Source organism: Pteropus medius, unplaced genomic scaffold (assembly GCF_902729225.1).
Source record: "Pteropus medius unplaced genomic scaffold, Ma_sr-lr_union100, whole genome shotgun sequence".
Classification (NCBI taxonomy): Eukaryota; Metazoa; Chordata; class Mammalia; order Chiroptera; family Pteropodidae; genus Pteropus; species Pteropus medius.
The window spans coordinates 9,942,453-9,952,789 of NW_024348304.1; the positions used below are offsets into that span (position 1 = coordinate 9,942,453).

Consider the following 10,337-nt stretch of genomic DNA (forward strand, 5'->3'; position numbering starts at 1 on the left):
CGTGTAAAAACATCTGTTTACATGGCTTATGTCTGAATGAATATAAGCATGTTATCATTTACTGAAAAAAATGACAAGATGGTATATAGCTTTTGTACCTAGTAATCTTTATTCTACTCTTATGTTTCAATGCTTTAACAAATTGCAGGATATGGTCCAATTCTCTTTGCTTTGAACTATGTCTAGTAGGAAATAGTAAATCAGAAAACACAGATTTCAAACCAATCTTTATAAAAATACTTTTAAAGACACTATTTGTTATTTATATCTGGGGCTATCAGAAAAGTAAAAGGCAAATCATCATCAGAAACATTCTCCTTACAGCCCACTTGTGTATAGATCTTTCTAAAATTCAAGTGGAGAAAGAAAACAGATCATAATAACTTACTGAAGAGATACATTTTTCTTTACTCAAAGGTTGTGCTACAACCAGTATATAAACAGAAGAATGAAATATCAACCAATAGAGTAGCTTGTAGGGAGAGATGTAGTTGATTTCTGTTACCTCATCTGTTAGCTACTGCTCCCTCTTCTAATCTGTAAATTCAGAGTTTGACCTTTCCAAAATTGACATGTATAAGAGAAAAGAAATAGAAAAGGACTGGAAAGTACTTACTTACACTGCTCTGGTGTTACAGCACTAGCAATTTCTGGATCTCAAAGTCATCTATGCCAAAAAAAAAAAAAAGCATTAACGAGTGAGCACCATTACATTCTTGAGGTAGAGATACTTTGTGCAATCAGAATGCAAAAATAATGAAATAAATCTTAAGCTAATAATCGTATTCTAAAGATAAATTTCTCTTCACTTGAGGGCACTATAAACATGACGTCTACATTGAAGAACACAATCGACAAGATGAATCAGTTCTCCTCCTGGAAACTTTTTGTGTGTTCTTTAGAAATTCTCTAACATTGGAGCTATCTGGCCTACAATTTCTTTGGGCTGGGTGCAAGAAATTCCATGGCTAGTTATTTGCTGCTTCTTGCTCTTGGGCATCTGGTGGTTTGACTAGTTCTTTGGCCAAAGGTATATTTGCCCTTTTGGGGTGTAAGTTCCCTTTGATAGAATCAAAGATGATGCCTTTATGGTTATTTTCATGAATCAACCCATTAGGAACACATATACCCCATTTTTTTTTTTTGGTATAAAATTTGGAGTGTGTGCCGACTTCCCAGGAGCCATTACTTCCTCCCTCCTACTTGTGTGGCCTCAGTTCTGGTCCTCAAATGAATCACAGGGGATGGATATCAAGCTTTCCTCCTAGTGACTTTGAAGCCTTTCTTGCCACTTAAATGAGGGGCAAGGATCTGCCTGATCCAGCCCCTTATAGTGAGGGTGGAAGTGGTAGGGGTGGAATTCAGGGAACAGAAGTCCTCCATTTAAAATTCTTTTCTCACATTTAACGAGCCTTCTCTCTGCTTTATGATCTCTTCTATAGGCTGTGAAAACTAAATACCACTTTATTCAGCTCAGTTATTTTTTTATTAGGCGAGGCAACCCTTGGTTGACCTTGCAGATTGTAAGGACTTTGTCAGCTTACAATCCCTTATTTTTTATTTTTTACGCCTACAGCACCTGGTCTTCCTAGGTGGTCTCCCATCCAAGTACTAACCAGGCCTGACCCTGCTTAGCTTCCAAGATCAGACGGGATCGGGCTTATTCAGGGTAGCATGGTCATAGACTCAGCTCCGTATTACCTAGACACTTCAGGTGAAAGTGAAAAAAATTGTATTTATAATTCTATTGCATAACTGTAACCACCATATTTATGCTCTGGTGTAAGTTAAGAGTTCTAGTAATCCACTGAAGGAAAGTGACTCGTCCAAAATAACAGAGCACGAGATAGCATCGCTGCACTGACAATGGAGGGCTTTGCTGAGTCTTGAGTACACAGCTGTTGTTATCCGTACATGGACAGCAGATTGACATCCATGCAGAGGAAAACTAATATTTTTTTAGTATCTTTTACATGGCAAATCCTGTGATGGGTATGTCAACACAGATGATTTAATTATATTTAATTCTATCTTAACAAAAATAAAGGAGGTAGTTAATATTTTTCTCATTCTACAAAGAAGTAAATTGACACATAGAAAGCTAATTTTTATTTCCAGAATGAGCTATTAAGTAACAGGGTAAAGCTACTTCATCCAAAACTTATTGTTGCAGAGACAGCTTGCTGCCTCTTCATGGACTAGGAAATTTTTATTTGCTATTACTATAGTTTTAGAAATTTAGAATGAGTCCTTTGGTCCAAAAATGTGTGACCCATTGAACATTGTATCTTTCTTCTAAAGCCTGTATTACGATTTTACTTTGGCTATAATCTTGCTAATACACATATATTTGGGATTTTCAGCAATTAATAGCCAAGTAATTTTGAAAATCATATAGCCAGCAACTTAGAAAAAGTAAAAAGAATAAAACAGGGGGAGGGGGAACCTAGAATACAATACTGCTAGATTATGTAAGTTATGATAATCCAAAATAATTGTGTCAAAATGTTCTCATTAGGGACAAGAGAAGCAATCAGTTGTCAATATAATCATAAGGGACACATTAAACAGTGGCTACAAGGTAAGGGATGGGATGAGGAGACAAGTTTCTTACATCCATAGGCCTCATGATCAACTTTGGAGTCCCAGCAATCTTTTGTAAGTTTGAAACACCTTCGATTTAAGAACTAATTGCTTTTTCTTGATTTGATTTTGCTTAATTTACATCTTTAATAACAAGTAGCAAAGACAATTTAGTGGGATGATTAATTAGAATGAGTTTACATTTCACATAGATAAAAAACAAATGTGATTTTGTGATTCATTTTGTCCCACTGTTATAGCTAGGTCTGGAAGTGTTCTTCGAATTCCCATATTAAAATTCTATGTCCAGTGTGATAGCTTTAGGAGATGGGGCTTTTGGGATGTGACTAGGCCATGAGGTAGAGCCCTTAAGAATGGAATTAGTGCCCTTATCAAGGACCCATAAAGCTCCCTAGCTCCTTTCACCATGTGAGGACACAAGAAATTCTCATGGTCAAGAATAGCGGTCCCCAACCTTTTCCACACCAGGGACTGGTGCTCCTATGAGAATCTAATGCCTGATGATTTGAGGTGGAGCTGAGGCGGTGCTGCTAGCGCTGGGGAGCAGATGCAAATACAGATGGAGATTCACTCTCTCACTCACCTGCCATGCACCTCCTGCTGTGTGACCTGTACCAGTCTGTGGCCTGGGATTTGGGGTCCTCTGGTCAGGTCATGCTGGCACCTTTTAGACTTCTAGCCTTCTTATATACAACAAATCTCTGTTGTATATAAGACACAAGCTGTAAGATTGTGTTATAGCAGCCTAAATAAACTGAGACAATTATAAATAGTTAGAAAATAATTCTGCATTTTTTAATATAAAATTGTGGATACAAACTTCAATTTCCCATTATTTCATGTAATATTTTTTGTTGCCTTTAGTGTATAAATGACACATTTCCTCACTTATGGTCAAATGCTGACTTTGGTTCCCAACTCTTTGTCTTTTCTACCCCAATTTTACCTAAATATAATTACTTAAGATGCACAGCCATGTACTGCGTAACAGCGGTTTGGTCAAAAACAGCATCTAAAACGGTGGTTCCGTAACATTACAATGGAGCTAAACCATTCCTATGGCCTAGTGACGTCACAGCGCAAGGCATCACGGTTCCAGCCGGGCTCAGCCTATCCTCAGTGACGCAATCGACTAGAAATGCCTGGGGCGCCATCCTGGCTGCCAGAAAGTTCCACAGAAGCCTCCCCTTTCTAAACCAGGGTTACTACTGGACCAACCCTAGTGGTTCTTACGATGATTGTAAGATGTAATTCAGCGACCAGCGTTAGGAAACGCTGAAGAAAATAAGAGTTTATGACTTACCCCTGAGCTTCCGACGCGGCCAGGAGCCAGAGGCGGTGAGTGGAGCCTGCGGGGGCGGTCCTGCTCTATGGATGCCGAGGTGGGGTGGGGGGGAGGGTCTCCGCCTCTGTCCTCATTGGTGAACTGAGAACGTAAGAGCCGGAGTTTAAAGGGCGGGAAACGTAAAAAAACGCGAACAGTGCGTTATGAAAATAACGAAGGTCTGTAAAGCTAAGTGGCAGGAGGACAGTGGCTGGTCCTGTCCCGGGGCCGGAAGCCCGTGTTCACCCCAGACGGCCAGCTTTCAAGGGGATGCTGGCAGTCAAGGCTTAAATCAGCCCGTGCATCATTAAAAAGAAAAGCCAACGCTCAGGGCTCGCACTACGGTTCCTCACCGTAGGTGTTTGTGATGCTGCAGCTGTAAACGAACCTCCTGTGCTGCCTGTTTTATGGAAGTGTGGCTCTCACGGTACTGGGCTGTACCGTCCAGGTTTGCGGAAGGCACTCCACAGTGTTTGCACAAGGACAGTTTATCAGAAAGCATTACCTTCCTTAAGTGGTCCATGGCTGTAATTAACTTCTTTAAATAATAGTTCTAAATTGCAAGCGAACTGGAATGACTTTTAAGTTGGTGTTTGATCCCAATCAATTATTCTGGGTTAATGTCCGATCAATTTAATGTTTTCAACCAAACATCACTTTTTAAATGATTTCCTTGGGATGAAGCGCTTACCAAAGAGAACAGCCTAAATGTTTGTCTTCCTTTTATCATCTGGAGTAGCCAGGGAAGAGAGAGGTGTTACTGTCAAGTGATATGCAAGAGAAGTTCATTGCCAGGATTAGTAATAACTATTTTCTGAGAGCTTTCTAGAGAAAAAATGAGATGGTACAATTCACAGGGGTTTAAGTTTCTGTTAAAAAATAAAAATAAAACTTTCTTCCAATCCATTTCCCTTCTAAGTCCTACTTTCAGAGACCATGATCAAAATTGCAAGTTTGGCGTCTCAAGTCTCTGTGGCTATAAGAGTTTTTTTCCAGCTAGTAACAGATTCATTTTCTGCTAAAATTCTATTACTCTAAGCAATTTCTCTCAAGGATTGTAACAATTCTTCTGAAAACAGATCAGCAGCTTTCAGTATAATCTTACTTCATCTAGCTGGAACAAGGTCCACTTCTGGTAAATCCTGGAACTGGATGTGACAGGAATAGAAAATTCTATTTCAGAACCTTGTAGAGTATGAAGAAAGGCATTTGGAAGGTGGTTTGGATTGTTTTTTGTTTTGTTTTGTTTTCTGTCCTCTTAGAATTAGCTTTTGTCCTATTTTGTCTTTAAGTAATGCTTTAAAATAACGGCTTTTATATATAATTTAAGCAGAAATAAAATAGAAAAATAAAGGATTTTCTTTCAGGTGTTTACTATACTAATAAAACAGTATAAACAAAGGCCCTTTGGAACTATTTTGAAATTATGACATTAAAATAGGTTCTGAAATAAACTGAGTTCTACACAGCTATAATCATTCACAAATTATAAACACACATGTACATACTCAAAGGCTGATATTGCAGACAGTAAAATAGAAAAAAATTAACTTTTCCTGAATATATATCTGAGAAAAGAAAGAAAGAGGCAAATAGAAAGAAACCAAAGAGAAGGAGAGAGGACGGCAGAGAGGAAAGAAAGAGATAGAGGAGGTAAAATCATTTAACTGTTATTTACTTCAACAGTTTACTAATATTTAAAGCTTAATTTGGTCCAGAAAGTTAATTTAAAGAAAGTTTAACTGAGAGTTTAATTTAAATGAAAAAAAAATCTCATGAAGAACATTTATGCCTTAAGATAGTCAAATTGCAGAGAGGTATTTATTATCACTTTATAAGGCATCTGAATAATCTCTGCAAGACCGTGGAGCCAGGGAGTGATACAGCCAGGACAAATTTTAAAAGAAGAAAAGGAACATTATATAGGAGTCTAACGTCTCAAGTTTCTGTTGATTGAATTTAATATCAATTTTCTAAAATTCTTTAAAATGTTTAAAAATTCTTGAAAATTTCTTTGTGGATGTATTTAAAATAATTCATTATAGTGTTCATAATAATCTTTGTAAGGATTACAGGGCAGTAAATGTCCAGGTTTATGCTACAATATTCTGCAGTAAATGTCCAGGTTTATGAGGAGGGGAGATTTTTATGCCTTTTCCTGTCTTCTTTCATTTCTTCTCTTTCCCCCTTTTCACTTCTGTGTCCTTTTCCCGGCCTTCCTTCTCATAAACAACTACCATGACAAAGAAATATAGCATGTTTCCACACGTGTCAACAATCGAGAATTTTAGAAGTCAGAGTCAGCAAGTATGATATCGAACTCCGCAGACTGTTTTTTAATCATTTCTGCTAACATTAAAGTAGGTGAATAAGGTCTACAGCAGTTAGACTAACCAAAAGTGTCCCTTTTTGCTTAAAAGACTTGTTCTGTATTAATAAACAATATTTTTAGACTAATTAGCTCCGTACTGCGTGAACTTAAAAATGAACAATCTAGGGATATTTAAACAATAAAATGGAATAATGTTGGTTTCCAAATTGGGAATTTTGAAAAATATGCATTTTAGAACATTAAATATTCTCACACTCTATAAAATTAAAGGGAATTTTAAAAACATATACATATATGCATGTGTATATGTGTATATGTATGGTTGTATATGTATTAATTTCTGTCTTCGAAATCTCTAATACTACTTGCAAAAACTTTAGCTCCTGAAAAGTTTAACGTTTTAAAAATAGCTGGTTAGCAACGTGCAGCAAAAATATTTAAAGAGGCCATATATGGCCAATTAAACAAAATAGTCATAAAATAATAATCCAGGAAAGAAAGAAATTCTTTGGAAATATGGAAGTTGTCCTCTTTGTGTTTTTTGTTCAAGGGAGGATGAGAAAGCTATCAGGAGGCACTTCTAAGAGAAAAATAGCTTTGTTAATGTGGGGTCCTATGTGCTGAATCATTTTTGACTCAACATAGATATTCATAGGATCAATATAAATTTTACAATTATTTTAACAACTTCATAATATTTCACTGTTTGTGCTATAACTCGATCAGTCATCTGTTATTGGACTTCATTTTTTTTTTTTCGCTATAATTATAGATAAGGCTGGATGGTATTTATACATATGAGGTTCTTTTATTTGTCAGTGGTGTGGGACATTTACCACGTTTACCAAAATAAATTCTCTAATTTCAGTTCTGAACTTAAATATCGTTTCCTTAGGATGACTTCCAGACCCTCTAGACTATTGCTTATTCTCTCTTTTATGCTATCTCAGTATGCTGTATCCCACAGCATGGATGTTGTTGCTACAATATTCTGCAAGTTAATTTTTAAAAATTTTTCTCTTTTGCTCACCAAAATGTGCTATGCATAAGGGCAGGAACATTGTTAGCTTGTTTAATGTATCGTCATCCATGGCATAGCATAGTAATCACCACATAACATGTATTCAAATTGATATCAGTTTAATCATGATCAAATTTGCTTTTCTACAATTTCTAACGAAACTGAGATTTTCTTTATGAATACTTACTTCAATTTTTAATCAATTTAAGTAGTACCATTTTATATATGGAAACATCATGCATATCAATTTAATTTATATGAGGTCTTTGTTCGGTAAGGAAATTGACTTGTTGAAATGCTCAGTACAAAATACTTTCTTACAACATATATTTCATGTTGTAAAAGGTTGTGTAAGTAGATGAATTGGTCAGATATGTGAAGAAATCTGTGGTTAATCGCTAACACATTTGACATCACAATGTAGAGATCCAGTCTCCATGAGTGTGATTTTGTATCTTCTTCCAGATCTGTAAATGGTGAACTAAGAAACATGGTAGTAGTAACTATGAATAGAAATGGAGGTTTGCTTTTTAATAATACAGATTCACATCAGTGAGTAATTGTGATGGGAATGTAACCTAAGGGCAAAGTCAAGCAGATATATTATATATAAAGCTATAGAAATGACTAGACAAGCCTAGTAATGTGTTACCTGATGGCAGAAAAATTTAGTTGTCTGCACTACTGACTTTCAAGAAACAAATAAATCAGCCAGTCCTATGTTGGCAATGTTACCTTACCCTGTCCTCTTTATTTGAAGCTTATGTCTTTTGCGGGAGGGTGAATCCCTTAGGCTATAAGCTAAAGTCATCACACTTTGGCTAAAAGTAGTTTTTAGTCTTTACATAGTATTGTGTAAAGGTAATGTTTTTAAATCTATGACAAAACAAGGATATACTTCTTGTTTTATCCATAGATTACAAATTCCTCAGTTGCCACAAGCAGAGTAGATATTTCCTAGGTTAATTTTTTCTATATATTTCTTTATAGCTTGGAGAAATCTGATTGGATGAAGAAGAAATCAAGTCAGATCAATTTGATAGGAATTGCCTATTTACGTATCATTTTCATCAGTCAACTGAGTACCATATGGAGTGTTCTTGGTAGTGTATGTGTGTGGGGGTGGGGGGACATGAGATACTTAAAAAGATGAACAAGACTCAGTCCTTGCTCTCAAAAAAATTAAAATTTATTAAGGATGGAGAAAAATATTTTTTCATTTTAAACTTTGCTAAAAAGCATACTAAGCCTTATATGTGATTGGTGCTATTAGTAAGACGTGAGGAAATTACTGGAGCATCTATCAGAGCAAGATACAGTGAGGTTTATGAGTATCAGAAAGAATACTCACAGGGAGGGATCAGTATAGAAAAGAAATTGATGGCTGTGAGAAGCACTTTCAAGTTAAATATATAGAACTGAGAAAAATATTGCTTAATGGAACATTATGTGGAGAGAGAAACACAAAGACAAAGGTGAACCCAGTTTCTAAACAAGGTGACCAGTGACATTTAGAGAAGTAAGGGAGGAACAAGGAGGAAATGTTTGGTCCATAGGATAATTTCATCTATTTTTTAATAATTAGTAACTGAATCTACTTTATGTTAGCCATTGACACTAGGCCCCAGAATGCTATAAGTTAGAAATGAAAATCTAAAAAGTACAAGATTTGGTTTACATTGTGCTGAGTTCTCACTGTCCATCAGATCCTGGTAGAAATGTCCATATGGCAGGTGGAAATAAAACCTTGAAACAGTATTATGGACTGAACGTTTGTTCCCCACCCCTCCAAACTCCTATATTAAAGCCCTATCCCCCAGTGTGGTGGTATTATGAGATGGGGCTGTTGGGAAATAATTAGATTTAGATGAGGTCATAGAGTAGAGTCTCCATGATGGAATTAGTGCCCTTATAAGCTGAGGAAGAGACACCAGAGCTTTCTCTCTGTGCCATGTGAGGACACAGCGAGAAGGCAGCTGTTTGCAAACCAGAAAGAAGGCCCTCACCAAGAGCCGAATCTGATGTCACCTGCAACGTGGGACTTCCCAGTCTCTAAAACTATGGGAAAGAAATGACTGTTATTTAAGCCACCCAATCTATGGTATTTTGTTATAGCCACCCAAGCAGACTAAAACTCTGGATCTGAGAAGACTGGACCTTAGTAATAGCAAAATCCATGGATTTGGCCAAAGGATAAAATTTTACAGAATATCCACATTTACAGAATCACCGAACAAAAGAGTGAGGAAAATGACAAAGTAAAAGTTATTAAATAAGCAACAGGTCTAGCAAGTATGGAATCAAAGAAAAAAAGAGGCTAATGCTAAGAAGAGTTGTTCAGTATTGCCCTATCTTATTTCAGAGGCAAAGTACGAAGAAGCCTGAGGAAAGTAAATAAACTTTGATTTGGTTGTGTTAAAAGAGAGTGGGAGAAGCAGAGGGATCCCTGCAGATATCAAAAGGTTTTCTTTAATTCAGTACATGTTGACACTACTGTCTTCAAGATGTTTTGTAAATCACTGCGGATTCAACTGCAGGATCCGCAAGATAAGCACAAGCTTCTCTTATATAGGAGAAAGTCAAAATAAATAGAAAAATAATTTTTAAAATATATATTGTGAAAGAAACACAAGTTTTCTGATTGAGACTAATAGAACACCTACGCTGTGATCAGGAAAGAATATTTAAACTAAAATTTGGAGGGTCAGGAGGAACCAACCATGAGAATATTGGAGGACTGAACATTCCCGGCAGGAAAAAATGCCATATACGGAAGCCCTCTATGGGAGTTTATTAAATTCAAGAAGCGGAAAGAAAACCAATAAAGCTGGAGTCTACAGAGTAAGGAAGAGAGTAGTTGGATGTGGGACTGAAGATGTAGGAAGTTCCCAGGAAAAAGCATATAATACTTGTTTAGCAACAATGAGGGGTTTGAGATTTATTCTTCTTTGGAGAATCACTTCAGGTGTTTAACATGAGTGAGAGATGATATGATTTCTGTACACATAATAAACATTTCACAGCATTATATAAAATAGATCTGATGGAACAGAAGT

General features: G+C 36.4%; 1 non-coding gene across 1 annotated transcript; it reads right to left on the reverse strand.

The window, feature by feature from the left end:
• Window positions 1-1,567: 1,567 nt before the first annotated feature.
• LOC120616283 (5S ribosomal RNA) lies at window positions 1,568-1,686 on the reverse strand. The gene has a single exon (XR_005656567.1). It is a non-coding gene; the product is annotated as a 5S ribosomal RNA (ribosomal RNA).
• Window positions 1,687-10,337: the final 8,651 nt, after the last annotated feature.